Consider the following 22,155-nt stretch of genomic DNA (forward strand, 5'->3'; position numbering starts at 1 on the left):
AGGATCCCGTGGCCTGTCTGCCCCTCTTTTCCACCATGAGGAAGAGCAAGCTCTGTGAAAAGGTCCCTGTGTTCTGTGGGTGGGAGAGACCTGGCTTTTTACCATTGGGCTCTGGGGGGTTGGTTGGAATGTCAGGGTGGAGATCAATCCAGAAGCTCCCTGGCCCTCTGTGGGAAGCTGTGCACAGCAGCTGGCTAGGAGGAGTGGCCCAGGGTCATGTACCTGCACTCCTGGCCCCTTGGGCTCTGTACTTACTCCTGTGCTTACATGGCATCCTGTCTTTTAGTTACCTGGTGTGTGCTTCACCTCATATTGATGTATAAATACTCATGCTCTCTGTTATGCAAAGTGACATTCTTTAGTGCAATGCTAAGGGATTGTGTTGATTATTTCTTTTTTATGTTCATTTGCTTATTTTTTCACACAAGGGCTAATATTTTGATGGTCATACCCCACAGAGTCCAATTTAAAGATTGGATGTTCCCCATTCATTTTTTTTAAGTCTATTCAGAATAATTATCTAGCACTTTTTCTTTAGGAATTTCTGCAAGCAGAGGTGGAACGGCCAAATACTCAGGAAGAAGCCCTTAGTGGACTCCTGTTTTCTTAAAGGATGTCAGCTTTGTCCTCCTCACCATCTCTTATAACTATGGAGTCTGTATTTCACTGATGCACTCGCATGTCTGCAGACCCCAGCACTTATACCATAGAACAACTTTTAGCATCTTACTTTTTGCTTAATACTTTAGCAAAGGTCAATTGAGAGAAATAGACTGTCCATTTGTTCCCGCAGGCAGGGGTCACTGGGGACCTCTGTGTTGGTTCAGTGCAGTTTCTTCTTGAATCCACATTAAGGCAAGATGTTCATTGTTCACCTGGCTCTTGGACACACCCTCCTTCTTGTTTTAGCCACTTCACACTTCATTACCTTCCTGGGCCCTGAAGGGACTAGAGTTGTGGACTTCGATGATAACGAGAGCATGGACTTATTGTCGCGTGTACCTTCCAAATCCCTGCCTTTATGGGGACATCAATCTGCTTTAACACACATATAATTTTTTTTTTTCTGAAACTGAGTGGAGCTGGCCATGCCGTGCCATGTGTAATATTCATTTATAATTATTCGCACGTCCTTTGAGCTCTTCACCACCAAGGCGTGATTGTTGAAGCTGTGAGCAAATTCTTTCAATTAAAATGTATCCATGTTGGATAAAAATAAATTGGTGTTGTGCTTCCATGGCAATTGAAGTTTGAACTGGAGTTTGCTACCCTGTGTCATCGTACATTTGCTTGTAAACCTCAAAAATAATTTAAGGAGGTTGTGAAAACAGGTATGTAGATTTCAATATTCATACTTAGGGGATCCTGCAGCTTAGAAGTTGGAATCCTTAATGAGTTCAACAGGTTTGTAGAAAAAGGAGAAAATTTGGTTCCTTGCCTGCTTCTTCCATCCTCCCAGCCCTTAGGAATCAGAGGTGCATGAATATGCCAGCTGTCAAGAAGAGAGGTTCCCTCTCTGTGACGCCAGGGAAGTATTTGTGGCCCTTGAATGTAGGAAGAGAAGAATTGCTTCATTATCCTCCCTGTTTTGCTCTGTCCTGGATTTTGCTGCACACCCATTGGTGACGTTAACAGGGTATATTTTCAGTGCAAGCATCTGTGCTCACTTGAATTTAGGCAGGATGTCTTCGTGTCCCGAGTTGCGTGTGTGTGTGTGTGTGTGTGTGTGTGTGTCTAGTTGTAGGGTTTCTTTTTCCTCAGTATTGGTTGTAGATATGAAAGATACAGACAGCAGTTGCTTCACAGTTAATCCCAGGCCTTCGTGCCCACGGAGTGTAGGTGAAGTCTTTTTTTACCCATTTCTTCAACTAATTATATGCCTTGCCTGTGCAACTGTAATTATTTCTCCAGCATCTGTGAAACCTATGTCATTTCTCTTTTAAAATATAGTCAGAAAAATAGCAGAAATAAATCTATTTTGAGAGTTTGTGGTAGAGCCAACTCCAGTGAAAAAAGAGAGATCCTCAGGGTTGGAGCCTGAACCCTGAACCGTTCTAGCACCTGGAGCTTCCAGGTAATGACGGAATAGTGCCCCACTAAAACTTCCACTTGCACATGATAGATCTCTTTTTGTGAGAATTAAATACACTGACAGTCTTGACTTGGTCAAATGGAGACATTTTTTTTAAAAATCAAAATTTATTTACTATAGGGTTTGCTGTGATACCCTTAAAAGATCCTACAATCATTGTTGGTATACTGATTGACTTTACATAAAACAAAAATTCCAAATGTCTTTTTCATCCATGCACTGATCAGTCTTTAAACTCAGTTGACTTTAAACAACATAGATATTAAAGCATCAGAATCAGAGTTTTATGCTGTCAAGTCTAACCTAGCTATGTGACATGTGACAGGACTTTTCATCTTAGTGTTATAAAAATGTAAAATTCTAAAGCAAGTTGCACAGCAAGTAGACTGGGTCATGCTCTTTATACCTCTTCTTTGTGTATTGCCAGTAAATTCTGTCTCCCCTCTCATTCCCTTATTAGAGGGTGATTCTTGTTTGGAAACTTTAGGCTTTGATTATGATGCATTCCATTTGGTGATATCCTTTTTTATCCTTAAAATTGGGCTTGGGTATGTTAGGAAAAGGGAGGCAAGCATTGATCTGTGAAATTAAGTGAGTTAGATCTGTGAACAATGTTCTGTATACAGTAATATTCTTGTTTTCCCTCTATTACTTCATGGTCAAGACCACAACTTGTCAATTTTCTAAGTTGGTTCATTTGTATGTCAGGAAACATCTTGGAAGTTTTTAGTGTGTGTGACACCAAGCTGGCTGTTCTCCCAACCTGTGTCCCATCCTTCCTGGGCTTACACTTAGACCACAGTTACCAGGCTCTCCTGCAGTTAGAGAAGTCATGTGGCCAAGTGGGTGAGAGTCTTGCATGCAACTTCCTTTCCTGACTCCTAAACCTCTGCAGTTGACCCTCCCCGTTTTCTTCTTCTGCCAGCTTGAGTCCTTGATGGTGCGCATAGTCCTTGTTACAGATGGTGAAGCCATAAGCTTGAAGGATCCTAGTATTTTAAATTATTCCCAGAGTGGAACCACCCACTTGTTAGGATACACATTTGGATTTTGTTATAGCAGCTAGCAGTGCATTAACAATTACAGACAGAATCCTTGTCCCAAGAGCCTCCCATTCTATTATGAGAGGGATACTAAGTGGGAAGAGTGAGTAGGCGATGTCTGTCCTGTGGGATTGTAGGAGAGGAGAGGGCCTGGGGAAGGCTTCAGGGAGGCAGGTTTACTTAGACTTAAAGATGAATTGGAACAAATCAGGAAGACCCCAGAGCCTTGAAAGATCTCAATCCCAAGTTAGTACTTAAGTTATGGCATAGAAGGCCTGTGATGGAACATCTCTAAAACTGATTGAGAAGGGCCTTGGAGTTAATATTCATATCGTAATATCTAGTGATTGCCATTTTAATATTATTTTCCTTTACAGCTATGCGTCACTTAATGTCAGAACACATTATGGAGAAGTACGTCATTAGGCAATTTTGTTGTTTTGCAAACATTACAGAGTGTAGTTACCCAAACTAAAACTCTGCCACGTCAGTCCATCATACAGTCTTATGGGACCATTGTCATATATGCAGCCCGTCATTGACTGAACGCAATGTATGACTGTATGGAGATTCATTTAATTCTTAAAATAACCCAGGAAAGCAGCAGAGCAGGAATTATTGTGCTTATATGATAGATGGAGAAGCCAAGGCTCACTAAGGTAAAGTGACTTATCCAAGGGTACATAATCAGGAGGTGAGAGGTGCTGTGGATCAGAGGAAATATTAAGGATTCTGGAGTAAAAGAGAATTAACTTAGAATCCCATCTCTGGCTCTTACTGCCTCTGTGACCTCTAGCCTTCTCAAGTAAAAATTCAACAAGACAAAGTATTTTTAAATGTGCCGGCATTTGCTTTAACCCAGTGTTCTTTTCTTGCTATCACAGCATCTCTTACCTACAGCTTTGCCTCAGTGGTTTCCTGTGTTACCACGGTTTTTGGATATAGCCACTGTGTAGTCTCAAAGTTGGTGAGACCCCAGGGAATGTCCTCTGCTTTCTGATTAACACAGACATCAGAGCAGAATGAAATGGGCAAGCAAAGTGGTGTCTCCCCCCCACCCCCCCACCCCACCATTGCTTCTCCCTGAGCTGATCCAAGTGCATAGCTCTCCCCATGCCACCCAGGGAGGTGACTCCTGCAAGATTCAGTCTATTCAAAATGTAGAGGTTTCTATGTAATTATCATTATGTAACTAGTCTTTGTCAAGCAATGCCATTATTTGCCAATTAACATCAAGAAGCAACAAAAGATAAAATGATGATTCCTCTACAGCTATTGTCGGGTACAGAACAGCTTCCAGAGCCATTTGGATTAGCCCAGAGAGAAACATGACCCTCAAACACAAGGATATCTCCAGTCAGAAAATCTAATCAGACTTTTTAAAATAAATTATTTCCATAGATAAAAATACTGTCCATGTATTTGGTGGGGATTCCTCCTCTGAAATAGCCTCAATTTTGTCATTTTTATTCTGTTTACCATCCCTTAGAATGTTAAAAGGAAGCCATTTCTGAGATGTCACCTCTCGCTTTTAAATTTTGATCTCTCAGCAAATTCAAATCTTTCTATCATTCTAAGGAGAGAATGTATTCTTTGTCAGTTTTCCTATATGAATTCACTCATTATGATCCGTGATCCACTGTGCCTTTTTTTGTGTCTGAGCATATGGGCATATGTAAAAATGGAGGCTAAATACTTAGAAATTTGAGCTTGGAAAGGAGTCAGATGTTTCCTAGGGACGCATCCATCAAGCGAAGAAGCTGTCTGCCAGTTAGAGTCTCACCTTATTAAACTTGAATTCTGTGTGTCTCAGAGTAGAGGCGGAGGTGCTTAATAAGTGTTAATAATGACTAATATCATATCACAGATGTTAATTGAATGTTGATAAGTATCTAAAAATTGCAGTAATAGAGACATACTCCAGCAGCCAAAAGCAGTGGTTTCTCTTCTTAGGACTGAATTCCTCAGACATTTGTGAGTGATGAAGAAAGCTTTTTCACGCTGGTCAAATGCAGACATTTTCAGTGATTTTTATTTTTTATTTTTTTGCTGCTATACAGCTCTGCTGCAACCCAGACACTGAGTCCGAAGTAAAGGAAAATATTTGCTGCTTAATCTAATTTCTGGGAAAGTTGTTGGGGAAAAAAATAGGGTTTTTAACATTCTGAGAATAAATAGGCTTTAGTAACTTAGTAATTTCCTGGATTTGAAAAGATTCTGTGATTTGTTGATGTTAAGTGAAGTCTTTGTGGATTTTCGTTCATAAGTGAACAAGGTGAAATTCAGACTCTTCAGTGATGCTGGGCATCTGTGGCAGGCGTGGTGCTCGTGTAGTTGTTCCTTGCAAGGGACTGTTTTCACTCAGTAGCTGGATCTTAGCCCAGAGGCTTCCCTGCCTTCTGATGTCACCAGTTTGCTATTCTTCCGCCTTGAACTTTAATCACAGTTTCACATTGCATTTTAGAAGTTAGTTGACAGAACTCTGGTGTTTGAGACTCAGTTGTGTTTTGGGGGAAAAATGTTTTCCATGAGTGTTAATTTTTCAAATAATTCGTTGACTTGGAAGCTAGCCATGACAGACCAGAATTGGACTTTTAGTCTTAATTCTATAGGATCAGAGGAAACAACGAAGAGATGTCTGTCAGTTCTTCCAGGGAAAGATGATGTCTGATGATTTCCCACCCCTCTTGGTGTTTCAAGCCCTTGTAGAGGAACGACCCTTCTGAAATTGACAAGATCCATATGCCTATCTGTCTGTTAGGGATGCCCAGGTGGTGCTATGAACTCCTCTGTGCTTCTCCTGGGCTACACTTAGGACCAGAACCACGCTTTCTTGATGACAAGCTGAGAAATAAGTTACAGTTTATTGTTAGTCATTCTGTCATTAAAAAAAAAAAAAAACAAATAAACAAAAAACTTCCCTAGCAGAAATTTTTATAACACTGATTGATATTCTGTTTAATAATTTCTACTTTATGAAATATAATAAAAATTTGCCTTTTAAATATTTTCATGATTTAAATTACACTGCATGAGACAAAGTCTATAGATAGAAACATATTTTACGTGTGCTTATGTATGGGCAAAATCAAATAACCGTTTTCGACTAATTAGATGTACCTGTTTTTCTTAGAACTCAAATAATAAAAGTCAAGTACCTACTTTGGCAAATTTAATGTTAGCTCTTATCATAGCTATTAATGTGAGAAATTTAACAGATATTATGTAAATAAAAATGCCAATATTTATTTATTGGTTTATATTACTTATTTAGAATAGTGGGTTTTATTGTGGCATATTCGAAGATGCAGAGAACTTAATTTGATCATTTGCACTCCCCGGTGCTTCCTCTCTCCTCTCCCCTTCTGCTCTCATCCCCTTCCTCTACCTAATGGTCTCTTTTCTAAAGAATGCCAATAGTTTATGACATTTAACTAGTGGCAACTCTTATCCTGAGTGATTTACATGTGGCATCTCATTTAATACTCGTTATAACCTTCTGGCATAAAAACTGTAATTGTCCTCATTTCATGATGAGGAAACACAGATGCTGGGAGGGTCAGCAATTTAACCAAGATCTCAGAGTTGGTGAATGATACATTAGGATTAAGAAGCAGTTCTGTTTTAATTCCAGAGTTCACATGTTTCATCACCATGACCCCAGCTTCATGGGATCACCCTTGGCCCTGATCAGTCAGGAGCAGAATTGCTTTTCATTTGCAAGGGTAGATTGGGCAGAAAATTGCAATCCGGTAGAGAGACAGTACAAACTTATTATTCCAGGGCTTCTTGCCTTCTAAGATCTAAAAAGATGCAAACACCATCCCAAGCTATTTTCACCAAGGTCTTCTAACTTGGGTGTTTGTTGGATATCTTTGATACAGAGAACCTGCCCAGTTTTTTAAAGCAGAAAATAGAAATGTTGTTGGCTCCTGATCTCAACAGTCCACGGCAGTGTGCTTTCAGCCAAGTCTTATCCAAAGCCTTCAGGGCCTTTCTTTTGTTGAGCTTCTTTATTCTGTCCCCTCAGTGGTGCCATCAGGCTGGCTTCCTTCACAGCAGGTGCAATGACAATAGAGATTCTTGACCTTCTCCTATCACCACACAAGCCCAAGGGGAGAGAATTTCCTGTGGCTTCTCTGACTGAATGTCTTCCTCCACGTTTGACAGGCACTAGCTACTGTTACCTAGAAGACCAAGTCAGCAGTGTTTACACCATTCTGCCCTGGCATGAAATTGCTATGATAATAGCGAATCAAAGGATTTTCCAGACATAAGTGTACATACTATTTGGACACACCAGGCGTACATGTACACAATGGGAAAACAGTTACTTTGCTTTCAGTTTGGGGTGATATTGAGTGTGATTCATTCACTGTTTTGTGCCTGTATTAACTTCAAGTCCTAATTACTGGGTCCTTGAGGAAATTATTTCAGATCTATTGCTTTTGATGAGTTACAGCTATTTTCTTTGTTCTGTGTAAGAAAGGGTTATGAAATAATTTAGAACTGAATTATTTTAATTCTATCTGAATTCACTTGTGTAGATAAAGTTTAATTAATACGTTAAAAAATTGAAAATAGGACTGGGGATGGGACTCAGTAAGTAGAGTCCTTGCTTAGCAGTTGCAAGGCCCTGGGTAGTGGAATCCCCAAGACTGAAAAAAATAAAAGAAAATTAAAAATTTTCCATCCAGAACTTGTAAGTATTAGGTTGATGTAAAAGTGACTGCAATTTAATGAATACAGTGAGTACAAGTTTGCTGATGGGTGTGTACAGAAGGTTTTGGCTGACCTTGGTTAGCCACCGCATAGTCACATTAGTCTATTGTATAAAAGCTTTCAGACTGGTTACTGTGTTGATAGACTTAGGGCTCTCAAGGAAGCAGGAAGTATTAGTTAGGAATCAGGCCTTTGAATTTCTTCTATTTTGCTTTCATCAGTCAGCAAGAACACTGCTCTGTTCATTAGTAGCAAAGACAACAATATGCATTAGGAGATTTGAAACTACTTTAACTGTTTTTTGGCTATTTAATATTGACAAGCCACTTTCACATGTCATCTCAATTTTGACTCACAGACAGAGTGGTGTCAAAGTGGGGCCAGCACCTTTATAATTACAATTTTACATAATAGGATACTCAGCCCAAAGTAAGAGATTCAGCCAGAGTTGATCCAGAGCAGAGCGACCTCTCTGTCATGTGGTCCATGCCAACAGCCTTGTGCTGGGAAACAGGAGGCCAAGGCAGAGAGCACTGCAGGTGTGATCTTTGAGAAATTACTCTAACAGTTTCTTACCCTTTCTGAGCCTCAGTTTCTTCATGTTCTTTTCACATTCGAAATATATTATGAGGCTGAGATGATAAGCTTTGAACACACAAGGCATTATTAAGATGTTTTTCTTTATATTGTATTGCTCGTAATCTATTAAAAGAAATATTATAATCTACTTGTTTGAATAGCTTACACCCATATAAAAATCAGGGAGCAGATGCTGCAATAATATTAGTTTTGGCACCTTGTCTTAATCCCTCAATGAAACCATAGCAAGCCTGATATATATTAGACATTATATTAAATTATTAAGTACTTAATTTGGTCATATTCTTTGTGTTTTATTTACTTGTTTTACTTATTTTTCTCTATTTCTGCTTGTTTTAAAGAGAATCTATAGTAGTGAAGTGTTTTTTTTTTTTTTTTTTGGTGCTGGGGGTACAACCCAAGACCTCATGCATGCTAGGCAAGTGCTCTGCCACAGAGCTACCACCTCGGTCCTAAAAAATTCTTAATAAGATTGCTTCAAGCAAATTATTTTCCCTTCAGTGATAGATGAGAAAGAATGAAAGTGAGATTTCACATTACATCAGTTAATGTGGATTCACTGAATATTGTGTGAATTGAAACCATTTGTGGGCCTACAGATATTGGCTAGCTGCTTAAAGCTGAAACCAACGCATTTTTAAAATTTATTATAATTTTTCAGGGTGAATAATTTCTGGCTGTATTGTTTAAATTATGTTCTTAAAATTAATTACATAGGTGTGAAGAACATAGAAACTAAGGCAATATGCCCATATTAGATATTGGTCGATGTTGACTGAAATCCAAATTAGGAATTCTAAACACATATTCTCTGTTTTGATTTACTTGAAAAGAAAGGTCAAATTAAATCACATGTAATTGGTTAATCAAAATGACATTGAAAATGGTTTTCAGGTCCTTTCTTTACTTCATTATTTAAAATCTCAGTAATGCTTCAAATAATAGCTAATGCTTATGCCTTAAAAAGGAGAGGTTGATTTAAAAGTTGAAATGCTTTCCAATTAAATGGATTCAAAACTTACTAATGTCTGTGCTTTTAAATCTGATTTTTAACCCCATGGATATTCAGCAAACACAAAATCTTCATCCAAACCCTTCAGTATACTGCACCAGATTTGTATGTAGGATCTGCCAGTGTAAGTTATCTGTGTCCAAGAATATGTCAGATACATTTACCATGTCTCCAACTGAGCTTTGACAGTAGCTGGAAATTTGACCATGTCTCAAAGATAATATAATTTGACCGCATTATTTCCATATTATTCATATGCAATTTCTTAGAGAAAAAAAATAATTAGTGTTTCTATTGAGTTTTGTTCCATGTACCTTTTCTGTAGCATTTGCAAAATCTTTTCTTAGAATCAATGTAGTTGAAGGCTGGAGGAAAAGACAAATATTCAGAGAGTTTCTATTACTTTTTTATGTACCTGAAACCAATTAGTTTTCACAGTTGTGCTGTCCAAACATGATTGAAATACACAAATAAGTTCAGTTTCGGAAATAGTTCCTAGCTGCATTTATTATGTTCTTTGTGATAATCCCTGTTTTTGAGATGTGTGTATATGTGCATATTTAGTGTGAGTCTGAGACAATGGGAAATGAAGGTAGAAATAATACTTGAAAGAAGAAATAATGTTAATAACTAAAACATACTTAGAAAGCTTAGCTAATTCTGGGCTGAGGATATATCTCAGTTGGTAGAGTGCTTGCCTTGCTTTCACAAGGCCCTGGGTTTGATCCCCAGCACCACCACAACAAAAACAAAAACAAAAAAACCCTTACTACTTTCTACAGAAAGGGGGGAAGAAAAGATCATAGCTCTCTAGCTGTCAACTTAAAAATAGGCTTAAAATGGAGTGTCTATAAATCTGGTTTATGTAAAAATAAATTTCTTCCTGAAATTGAGACCCGATAGATGGTTCCTTTCTAATTGTTAAATAAACACCTTACTTTGCCTATCATAACAAACAATGCATACTTCCCTAATCAGTGTGCTGGAAAAACAAATGTGTCACAGAATCACAATCAATTCCCTTTGGTAAGTTATTGATTTAAACACTGAAATACACACATCAATTATCTAAAACACTAAAAAGTGAATGTTTGAGCCATCAATAAATATTTATTAAATGTCTATAGAATGAAGCACAATATGATTATTTTTTTTAAAAATATTCTTAGTTGTACATAGATGCATACCTTTTTTCTATTTATTTGTTTTTATGTGGTTCTGAGGATTGAATCCTGTGTTGGGCAAGCGTTCTACCACTGAGCCACAACCCCAACCCCAACCCCAGTATGATTTTTGCATTATTCCATTTTTAGATAATTATACAGAATTATGATTTATGATATCTTTAATCACTGCATTTTATTACAGAATTCTTCTTTGATTCCATTATCTTTTAAAAATCAATTTATGGAGTACCTACTGTGTTAGCTTTCTGTTTCTGTGAAAAGAATAGCTGAGAAAAATAACTTAAAGAAGGGGAGATTTATTTTGGCTCCTGTGCTTGGAGGTTTCAGTTCTGTGTCAGCTGACTGTATTGCTTTGGGCCAAAGGTGGGGCAGAAAGAACATCATGGCAGAAGGGTGTGAGGGAGGAAAGCTATCAGCTCACACTGCCCAGGAGGTAAGGATGGAGAGGGAGAGCAGAGAAAGAGGAGACACAGAGAGAAAAAGGAGTTGAGGACAAGATATACCCTTCCAGGTCACACTCGTAGTGATCTACTTTCTCCAGCCAAGCCCCATTTCCTAGAGTTTCCACCACCTCCCAATAGTCTATTCAATTATGAACCTATCAGTGGATTAATCCATAGATGAGATCAGAGCCCTCATGACACATTCAGTTCCCCAAATTCCTACCTCTGAACATTGCTATCTGGGGACCAATCCTTTAATATATGCACTTTTGAGAGACATTCTAGATCTGAACTATAAAACCTACCGTGCCAGACATCCAGGTTGTAATGGGAGAAATCAACGTTTCATCTTTTGAGTGAAAAGGGGAGAATCAGAAAGGTTAATTGCCTTGTCCGAGAGCACATAGTGAAACCATGATAAATGGTCAATCCTGAGAAACTTTTATGTAGAGATTTTCCTGGCTGTGGAGGAATTCAACCAAGGCTCCTCCCTTGTGCCCCCCACCCCATGGATGCAATGGGTACATCGTGGTTCTAAGACTCAAGGGCTTAGGTTGGGACCAGGCTGGGCTTGAGGGAGCCTGAGGAAGCCCTTATCCTCAGAGCAGTTGCCTCACACTCTAGGTTGGCCATATACCTCGGTAACATTGGGGTCACCAAGACCCACGCTAAGTCTCTCAGGGTAGTGGTAACCTATAATAACAAGAACACTTAAACACTTGCCTGTGCCACTCTGCTAAGTGCTTAGTGCTCACTGAATTCTCACAACTGGATGAGGGAGTTGATATTTGACATCATTACTTTCCTTGACGCCAAGATTCCTGTGGACCTATAGCTAGTGAGTGCTTCGTCTGTGATTTGAAGATGGGCAGTTTAAATGCCTCACACACCACACCATTCTGTGCCTCTAGAATCTCAGCCATAAGTTTAGTGTATTCTCAGAATCCAAAGTGTAGGAATATTCATGACCAACCCTAAAGGATGGCTTTTAGTGTCTTGAGGGCCACTTGTGACAGCATGCTTTGCTGGTTGGCACCTTCTCTGGGGCAAAGGTAGAAGTCTGTGGCTATGTTGCCTCAGATGCCTTAATTTCTAATCCAGAAGCCATCTTTCCTTCCCTCTGGATTGCAATGACCTTCAAATTTATAGAGCTGACATAAACATACATAGAATCAGCATCAAGTCTCACAGACCTTTAGCAATGAAAATAAAACACTGTAGTCAATCAGGAGTCTAGGGAAATAAGTGAAAAATTGGGAGGATCAAGCTAAATTAATATTTTTGGTTTACATTTTGAGTGATGAGGATAGAGGAAATTGAAAGGAAGGGAAAATAAAAGCATAGGAAAATCAGGAAGACTTATTACAAACAAGAAAGCAAAAATGATTTTTTTTTTTTTTTGAGACAGCATCTCACTGTGTTGCCCAGGCTGGCCTTGAACTCAAGGACTCAAGTGATCTTCACCACTCAGGCTCCCAAGTAACTGGAGGACAGGTGTGCACCACCATACACAAGATACTCTTTTAAAATGGCTTGATAAGAAATCATTTTCTTATTAAGGCTGTTCCATGCATTCATTGCTCAGAATGGGTGATTATTGAAACTCATCAAGTCCTCAACCACCTCTATACATCCCCCGTCCCTTGGACAACCCACTCTTCTATTTTTCTGAGATAAGAATATCTTAATGAAACCCCTGAGGTTTTTTTTTTTTTTCTCTCCATATGAAAGGTTAACCATGCTTTCTTCCTTCCAGTCTGAAGCATAAAAGCTTCCCATTCTTTATTCCTCAGCTGACCCTTTTTAATCTATGCTTTTGAGCTCCCTTTTCTTTCCTGGTTTTCCAAGAGTTTGTGCCATTAATTATCTTGCCACTTGTATTTTCTTTCTCCCTTAGCACTAGGTCTCAAAACAAACTTCCTCTTGATCTGGATTCTTTATCAGCCTACACACTTGCAGAATTTGGTCTAAAAGGGAATGGAAAGAGCTGGGATTGAAGTTCGAGCTTTTTAAAGCATTCCTTTATGATTGTGTCCATTGTCTGCTCCAGTCACAGACGACTGCCATTGTCTGTCCAAGTTCTTTTACCTTCTGCCACCACAGCTCCTTCTCAGCCACAACTCCTGTAGCCTCCTTCTGCCTGATGACATAGTCACACAGCCTGTTTTCCAGCCTCCCTTGCTCTTGTTTATTGCATGATGATAGGTTCACATAAAATGCCTTTCCTCTGCATCTGTACCTGCCATATCAAACCTTCCTACGAGAACTAGCATGATGTATCTCAAATGCAGCATTGCCAAGTGATCTCTGGTTCTGTATGTGCATGATATTATTTTATGCCTCTTGTTGCTTTTACAGTTTATTATTTATGTGTTTTTCTTACCCATAGATGGTAGGCTCTTTGAAGGCAGGAATCTTGTCTTATTTATCCTGAATTCCACATATATACATTATTCTTAATTTGTATTTGAAGTTTTTTAAATTGAAATCTTGAATACATTGTGGTTCTCTTTTGGTAAATAAGACAGTAATGCTGGATTCAAACTCAGATGAAATTTAAAACTGCATCCCAGTGATACTTTATATCATTATATGAGTATATGGAAGTTTTGGGGAAAAGTGTAATTTGAGTTGAGTGCGCCAGCAGATGGAAATCTGAATTGTGTGGAATTTGCCCGATAAGATCTTTTAAAGACCCTGCTTCAAACAAGTTTTTCTAACCTTAACTTTGTAGGCAATGATATATTCTAAGATGAGCCTGAAAAAATGAAGACCATTTAGAGATTGTCAAAGTACCAATGACTACCTAAATAGTCAGGTAGCACATGCAATTGTAAATTTTTTTGGTTATTTCCTTTGGGTAAAGCATGGCTTCCATTTAGGTCACTCACCTCTGTCTCTCCTACCTGGTTCTTGAAGCCTTTTTGATCAAATGGTTTCTTAAATTCTGATAACTACTGATGTTTTGGTTATTTGCTTGGTAACTACTGATGTTCTGGTTATTTGCTATGTGCAATGGTCATATATATCTATTTCTAAAGACCTGAGGGATGGGATCTGATTGCCTTCTACACCTCATAGGTCTTGGAGCAGTGTTAAATCAGGGTTTGTTCTTTGATTCCTGAGGTTGTTTATCTCTGCACTGGCAGGAGAACCAATTTCCTCAGTCTCTGGACGAATCACCAAGAGAGGAAAAATAATTGATTCTTTCAGCAGTACAGTTAGTAGACTTAGGTAAGACCAATCTGGCTGGATTGCACATGTCCTAAGTCCTGCATTGATTCTCTTTGAGGGATCTTTATTGTATGTAGACCTAGTATAAGGGGACTAAAGACAATTTATTTCCATCACATCTGAGAACCATCTGTAGCAATTTAATGAGATGCAATTTAAGTTTTCAGCTATCCCTTCTTTGCTGTGGTATTTCTTCCATTGTTAGGGGATATTTTCCTTGAAAGATGGATTTTCTTTGGACAAGATCAGCATGTTTTAGAGTACTTATGAATGCAGCACACATTTCATAATTTAATTTTTCCATTCTCTGTCTTTACATAATCCACAATTAACCTTGTTCTTTCTTTTTGCTAGTCTTGTCACACTCAGGAGTAAAAAAGAAAACCGAAGAAGGAACTATGACATTATTTTTGTGATACCAGTAGCAACCAAATAGTAAACATAAGTACCAGAAAAGATAAAACTTGAGAAAATAATACATTGGAATTATGACTTTGTTGTGCCAATCTTCTCACTGTGGTATGCTGTTAATAAACCTCCTTTGGTTTCATCCCTATTCTTCCAAATATTTAGTTTAAGAGTAAATATTTAAGATGAGGAAGTAGTTATTTACCTACCATACTAAGATTAAGGGGTAGGATAGATAGAATTGAAAGGAAAGGAAAGCAAAAGAAAAGCAGCATAATGTATCAAAAATTAGAAGGCAAAAAAATGATTTTGTTTTTTGAAATGGGGGGTCTCATTATGTTGCCCAGGCTGGCCTTGAACTTCTGGGCTCAAGCAATCCTCCCTCTCAGCCTCCCAAGTAACTGGGAACTATAAGCATTCACCACCTTGTTACTAAGATTTTTAAATTGTATTAAACATCATCAACTTAGCCCTGCCCTTTTGCCAAAGCAATGTAGTACACACCATTCTGCTAAAGCACCTGGGGAGATGGGATTTTCTTATATACAGCCTGCTGGGGGGAAATTTGCAATTATGAACCCAGAGGCTTAGCTCCAATGGCTGTGGATGAAGGGGCTGTCCTTGCTTTTGGGAAGGTAATCTCATGACTCTACTTAAAATATAAACTTTAAAAGTTTTTATTGTTGTTATTGTTATAAGAGCATAAGAATCTTGATAACAAAAAACATCTGATGCTAAAAATTGCTCATGTATTAAGTCATTGCTTTGTTTGGGGAATACTAACTAATGTACCATTTGAAAACTTGGATTATTTGACACCAAATTTTGCTAACATTCATTTATTTTGGAAAGAACATGAGGTTTTCATTTAATTCATATTTATCTTCTGTAAAAAATGGTAAATAATTCAAGGGAGCATTAGTGTTTCGCTATCGTTATAAATGTCTTTATTTATTAAAAGTTCAAGGTCATTTATTCTTCAGGTTTCATTCTTTTACTCATGCAGTTCATTTCTGGGATAGGACCAGACTTATAAATGTTAATAAGAGGAAGTAGCATGAACAGAGGAAAAGAACTGACTTAGAAGATTGAAGACCTAAGCTATGGTCCAGAACTATCCTGATGTGCTATGGGTCCCTAAGCAAGCATTTGACTTCTCTGGTTCTCACCTTTTTCATCATTAGCAGAATTCCATTTTTAAATTCTTTCACAGTTATGAAATACTCCCTCTAATTTACAATAAACTCAAAAAATTAAATGGTGACTGAAGTTCATAGTTATTTATTTGCTTCCAAAACAAATTAGCTTGATATATGACTTATTTGATGCCAAATATGTGTTCAAGAAACCAAACCTCAGTAATAACTGAGGTCTTTACCTAACCTTAAAGTTGGATTAACTAGAACACCTTACTTTCAAGCATCCTGAAGAACCCAGTGTTCCAGCACATGAAAATAAAGTAGATACCACTATAGAGAAACCAAATGACAGCCTTATACATTTATTTCATCTGACAGTATATTTATCTCTATAACTAATGTCGAAAGCTGTCTACTTTTGGATATTAGTGTGTGTAGTTTTCTTTAGAAATTTGGCTCAGTGTAACTGCATTCGTAAAGCCTTTTCTAACTCTGTAGGTAGGATCCTGCCTTGTGCTATGTTTATATGCATGTCAAAACACCTTGTTGACCTTATTTATTCACACAAGTCTCACTCTTAACTCTTAAATACTGTGCTTGACTTTTCCTTTCTTGTATTTTGTAAATTTAGCCTGTTTTCCAACATGTAGTAGGCATTCAATAAATATCTAAAAGTGTCATAAAATAGTCATAACCCGAATTAAGGAAGCTTGGGTAACAATCAGTAGTGTATATGTACTTGATTTTATGTTGTTTTTAGTAGTTTTAAATTATCCAGTACTTTGTCTTTTCTGTGTTCTAGAAAAAACAGCAGTAGACCAAAGGAATCATTTGAAAAAATGGTTTTTGTGGTTCTGGGGATCAAACCCAGGGCCCTATGGAGGCTAGGTGAACACTGAACCACTGAGCTACACCTCCAGCTTCTAAAATTTGTTAAATTAACAGACGATTGTACATGTTTATGGGAGACATTATGATATTTCCAAACATGTGTCTGTTGCCATTTCTAGAAGCAGAACCCCACACAAAATGGCAGAGTTCCCTAGTGTGCATTCATTTGCCCAGCCTCCTCTTGTGAAAACTCAAGGGGAGACCCTCTTCCCATGTACCATCTCGACTATTCCAACCCTTCTGCTCTGTCTCAGTAATAAACTATCCCATGTTCCAAAGTCCCCACTTTCCCCCTTCCCTATTCATATCTCTTTAACCTTTTCTCTTCTTCTGTACATTCCAACCCCATCCCCAAGTCCTCTCTTCATATTGAAACTCTTTATAAAGATATGATCATCACATTGTTGTCATCACATTGGTCAGTGTGTGTGTGTGTGTGTGTGTGTGTGTGTGCATGCTTCCTGTACAAGCCTATCCTCACCTGCCCTCTCTAGCACCTTCAGTCTCCTCTTACTTGGCCAGTCTTGTCATTGCAAAGTAGAACAATGAGCCATTAGACCTTTTTTGGTTGCTATTGTTTTGATAGAGGGAAAGATGTGTCTCTACAAAAGGCTTGTGAAATTGATGGTGTGTGTCTTCAACATCCATTTCTCTTTTAGTGCACTTCTTCCATCTTTAGCCACTACTTTTGAATCTTCTCTGCTCTCCACTATGAAACTAAAGTGCAATGTCCCTTCTCTAATGGCCCAAGAGCATCGTCCACTCTTTCAAACATGTCATGCTCACCACTGCCCTTAACTGAGACACATGGGTGTCATGACTTCTTTCCAAGTCCGGTTTATTGTTTTTTCTTATGCAAAGAATAATTTTTTATTGTGATAACTCTCATCTAAAGTATAAATGTGGGTAGGTAAGGTGTGTCTGGAGAAGTGGGGAGTGAAGTGGGGGAGGTATGCCTTTGGGAATGATACACTCTGTCCCTGGATCCTCCCATCCTCCCTCTGCTTCCTGACTGCCATGAGCTGAGCCCTTCCACAGTGATGCTCCACCACGGAGTCATCAGATGATGGATCCAACCTCTGAAACTCTAAGCTCAAAATAAACCCTTCTTCCTCTAAGTCATGTTTATTTTGGTCACAGAGAGGAAACCCTAACTAATAACCTTGGCATTAGATATTTATTATTGGATATTCATAGGTTGTTATCACTAAGCTAATCAAGAGTCAGATCAAATAATCGGTAGAAGATAGATGATTAAAAATATCTTTGTTGGTAGGATTGTTCATCTCCATCGTCTGCTATTCCATATTATTTTAAAACAAGTTATGACTTAATGGCTTAATATGCCTCTTAGGTGAGTCTTGCAAGAAGCTAAAGTTTCACTGGGCAACCGCTCAAGCAATATAAGTACCTTCTATTGCCAACAAATATAGATCATAATTTTAGGAGAAGGACCTTTGCTTTAAAAAATCACACTAATTCTGTGGAAGCTACTATAAAGTAAAAGATATGCATGACATTATTATTGATACTTTTTTATTTTTCACAACAAAATCAGACTTTATTAAGAGGTCACAAATTTTAAGCCATGCAAATTTAAGTCTGTTGAACAACTTTCAAAATTCTTTTATTGGGCGAAAAGGGGAGTCTCCAATAATCTAAAATTTCAGAGGTACGAGAATGTCATGAAAGGAGTTGTTCCCATTTCCAGTAGCCATTGTCCAAGAAAGTAAGACTGGAAATGAAGAGTGAGAACTGCAAACATTGCCCCAGTCTCAGCTGGTGTGGCAGGGGTGTCCTGCACCCTGGTCCATGGAGGCTATTGGCAGGAATGTTCATCTACTCTTTGTACTGACCTAATTGAGAATTAAGCGTTTTTTTCCCTTCTTGCCGCCTAGTTCAATGACTATGGGATTACCAGTCATATGCAGTCATTGCATACTGCAAGGTTTTTTCCCCTTATCAATAGCTGTTTCTTTATATTCTTGGCCCATTTATGTCTTTGGGGAATTTTGTTTGGAATGCAAAATAGCTCAGTGATTGATTGATTGATTTTGAAGGATGACATGTCTTACTTAGCTTAGGTGATATTACCAAGGTGCAGTTTTAATTTTTCCTCTAGAAGCACTTTTACTTTATTTTTTTAAAAAGAGATATTTGCTGTGTTAAAATACAAAAGCAGTTAATTATCTTAGACAACTTTGTATCCTTTTTATTGGAGACCATTACTATTCCTCCACCATGTTCTTTGGTGTTGATGGAACTTTTAATTTGGAGAAGAGTGGAGCTTGTCAGGTGTCTCCGTAACAGCTAGTAAATGGCTGTTTTGAGGCAAGAAGAACAAAGTTTTAAAAAGAAAATAAACCCAGCATTTGCTTAATAATTTGCCCTTTGCAGTAACAGAATCTTATCTGACCACCCACATTCATCTGGTTGCTGACGTGATTCTTGCTTCAATTGCAGAAGCTATTTTGGCTCCTTTTGTGTCTTTTGAGGAACCGAGTGGGCCTACATGATTCATGTCTCCAAGTGCACAGGGTGTCCCAAAGCCCTACTTCAGGGATGTGTAGAGAAGAGGAGGAATATGAAAACAGACTACTTCCTTTTAGCACTTCAAATGCCTCTCTGAAGTGATCCTAAGGGAAGGCACATCTTAATACTTTAGTCCTTCTGACAAGAGTTTTGGAAATAACTTGTCAGGAATCAGAAGCAATATCTTTTAAAAACAACAAATATACAATAAACCTGTTTAGGGGTAGCATAGTACTGTTTTATTGGGGGGGCTTTAAATTAAGAACTAAGTCGTCTTCAGATGGTTGATTGATTAAACTACTTGGATTAAGTAATTTGATCTTCAGTGCACTTCTTTGCATTAGACATAGATGAATATTAATTCCAGATATGAGAAAGCCCTTCTCTTCATTAGTTAACAGTTTGTGGAGATTCAGGATTTTACTTTAGTTAGTTTTGGACTTTTCATTAAGAAATTAATTTTAGCATAAAACATAACTGTTGAAAAAAAAAAAGAATTTACTACAAGGTATTCTGAGAATCTTACTGTGAAGTTTTGTTGCTGATGCTCCAGAAGAAGCTATGTATGAATCTCAGCTTTAAGGTAGAAGAGTGAGCAGGGACAGCAGTGGTATAATTTCTAGTTCCAAGACTTTAAGTTTTAACTCCAGCATTATTTTTATCATTGTATCCATTCTTGCTGTTACAGGAAATTCCCCTTTAATACAACTATTTATGCAAAACATTTACAGTATGTTAAAAGAAAGGAAATTTTTCCTTGGGAAAAAAAAAAAAAAACATGCTTGGGAGATATAGTCCCAAATTTTCTTTCCTAAAGGCAGGCGGTTTTGGGGGGTGAAGAGTAAGCATGCCTGATAAATTCATTACAAGTGTCATCATCATTTAAATCTTCTTATTCACCCTTCAGATCCCCAGAAGTTGTGCATTTGTTCCATGGAGAGAGTTGACATCTTGGAAATCAAAGACGGTTGTGATGCAGTTTATTGATATGAGGATAACAGGTTAATAACTAAAATTCATTGTTTTTTTTTTTTTCTGTTGTTTTTACATTTAACTTAAGGCAGTTTTGCTGTACCATGAACTCATATAAACTGATTTTGTCACCAAATCAGGGAGGAAATAGTGCATGTTCTATTTAGAGAGGAAAACGTGAAAGTTTGGTTTTACTTTGTTTTTCACAATAGAACAGTTTTAATCAGAACCTTCTTAACCTTCTGTCATTGGAGAACATTTCTTTCTGGCAGTTTATTTCCATGTGAAATTCTGCTTAGTAAATCCTAAGTAATCCTTACCATAATAACTTTGGATATGATGGGAAAATAGGCTCCGAGAAAAGTGCAATCAGTTGTAAAAAGTTATAAAGAAATTTATGACGAAATATTAAAAGCAGCATGTTATAATCAAAATGTCATAAATGTCTTGATTAAATTTGCAAACTCTACAAAGCTCAGTAATGATGTCCGAATCGCAGCCCACGTGGAAAAATACAGTTCAGTGTTCCATTAGGCTTTAAATATCAAATTAGATTTTGAGTATGTCACATTAGAGGGTGATCATCACAGTGTTTGTGCTTTTCTCTAAAAGTTCTCGGAACTGTTTGGCAGAGTTTCACATAATAGACAGTATTTATTCTCCTATTGGCAACTTGCTCGTTTTAGGAAGAACTGAGGTTGTTAAGGGGGATTTTTATTAAAAGAAGCATTTATAATGAATTTGGCTCTCAGGAAGGTGCCTTTTAAAAATCATCCTGTGGAAATAAGTCTGTATTCAGTTGAATGCTGGCACCAGGCACACTTTTTTGGTAAGGTCCTTTTTCCGTTATCTGGTGTCCTCTGAGCCCGTGTGCTCTGGGCAGTGGTGGGCCTGCATGTCCCAGTGAGTGGTGGGACTCTTAGTATTGAGCCAGAGATATCCTGACACACTCCTGTTCTTCTCAAAATATTTTATAACTGAGCTGGGGTTATGGCTCAGCTGTAGGGTACTTGCCTAGAATGTGTGAGGCACTGGATTTGATTCTCATAAAAAGTACAGGTCCATAAAAAAAATTTTATAACTGGGCTGGGGATGTGGCTCAAGCGGTAACGCACTCGCCTGGCATGCGCGGGGCATTGGGTTCGATCCTCAGCACCACATAAAAATAAAATAAAGATGTTGTGTCCACTGAAAACTAAAAAAATAAATATTAAAAAATTATCTCTCTCTTAAAAAAAATTTATAACTGACCCATAGGTCATTTGAAAGAATATATTCAAAATGTCTTTTGATACATATTATCATAAGACATATATTTTGTTTGTAATATCACCAAATTCTTCAAATAACTGACCAAACAACCATTTTAATTTCAAGAAATGCCTTATTATTCAAATATCGCAAGGAAGGAAGGCAAGTTCACCAGTGGCTTTATTCCATTATTATTTAAGATGTTATTATTTAATGCTCCCTTGACTTTTGCCACCAGTCAAGTAATGATTAATTTGCTGTGGTAAAGGCTTTCCACCCCCACCCCCCACCCCCCGCCCTGAGATAGTGTTTTTCTAAGCAAAAGATCCCAGATTGACAACCCTGGATACTGTGGATCTTTATTTGCCTGCAGAGCAAACCTGCCTCACTGCCAGTCCCACTCAGCTGCTATCCTGAAGAGACCTTGAGGGAGATCCCTGCAGGAGGCTGCTCCTGGGCCTTCCCTTCTGGCACCTCTCCGAGCACATGATTTAGCTGGGTACCATATTTATTTGAGTGGTACTGTCAAGAGTGGTCAAAGGAGAGGGCTCCCTTTTAGAAATAGGCAGTTCTTCCATGAAGGATAATTTCCTTTTCTTCTGCTCCAGTCCTTGAATTTTATTACCCCT

The 22,155-nt window shown here is 38.0% G+C and overlaps 1 protein-coding gene across 16 annotated transcripts in view; it reads left to right on the plus strand.

Annotated features, from left to right (window-relative positions):
- The window catches only part of Hivep2 (HIVEP zinc finger 2), a 184,509-nt gene that overhangs the window by 130,783 nt on the left and 31,571 nt on the right, over window positions 1-22,155 (plus strand). For 10 of the 16 annotated variants that reach the window (XM_071612968.1, XM_071612970.1, XM_071612979.1 and 7 more), the window contains one exon: window positions 20,211-20,304. The exons of 4 other annotated variants lie outside the window; for them this stretch is intronic. The gene's annotated coding sequence lies outside the window, so the exon portion shown is untranslated. Of the gene's footprint in view, window positions 1-12,507; window positions 12,594-20,210; window positions 20,305-22,155 lie in introns of all 16 variants that reach the window. 2 more of the 16 variants (XM_071612969.1, XM_071612980.1) reach the window with 2 other exon arrangements.

The sequence above is a fragment of the Marmota flaviventris genome, chromosome 6 (genome assembly GCF_047511675.1).
Source record: "Marmota flaviventris isolate mMarFla1 chromosome 6, mMarFla1.hap1, whole genome shotgun sequence".
In the NCBI taxonomy this organism is placed as follows: Eukaryota; Metazoa; Chordata; class Mammalia; order Rodentia; family Sciuridae; genus Marmota; species Marmota flaviventris.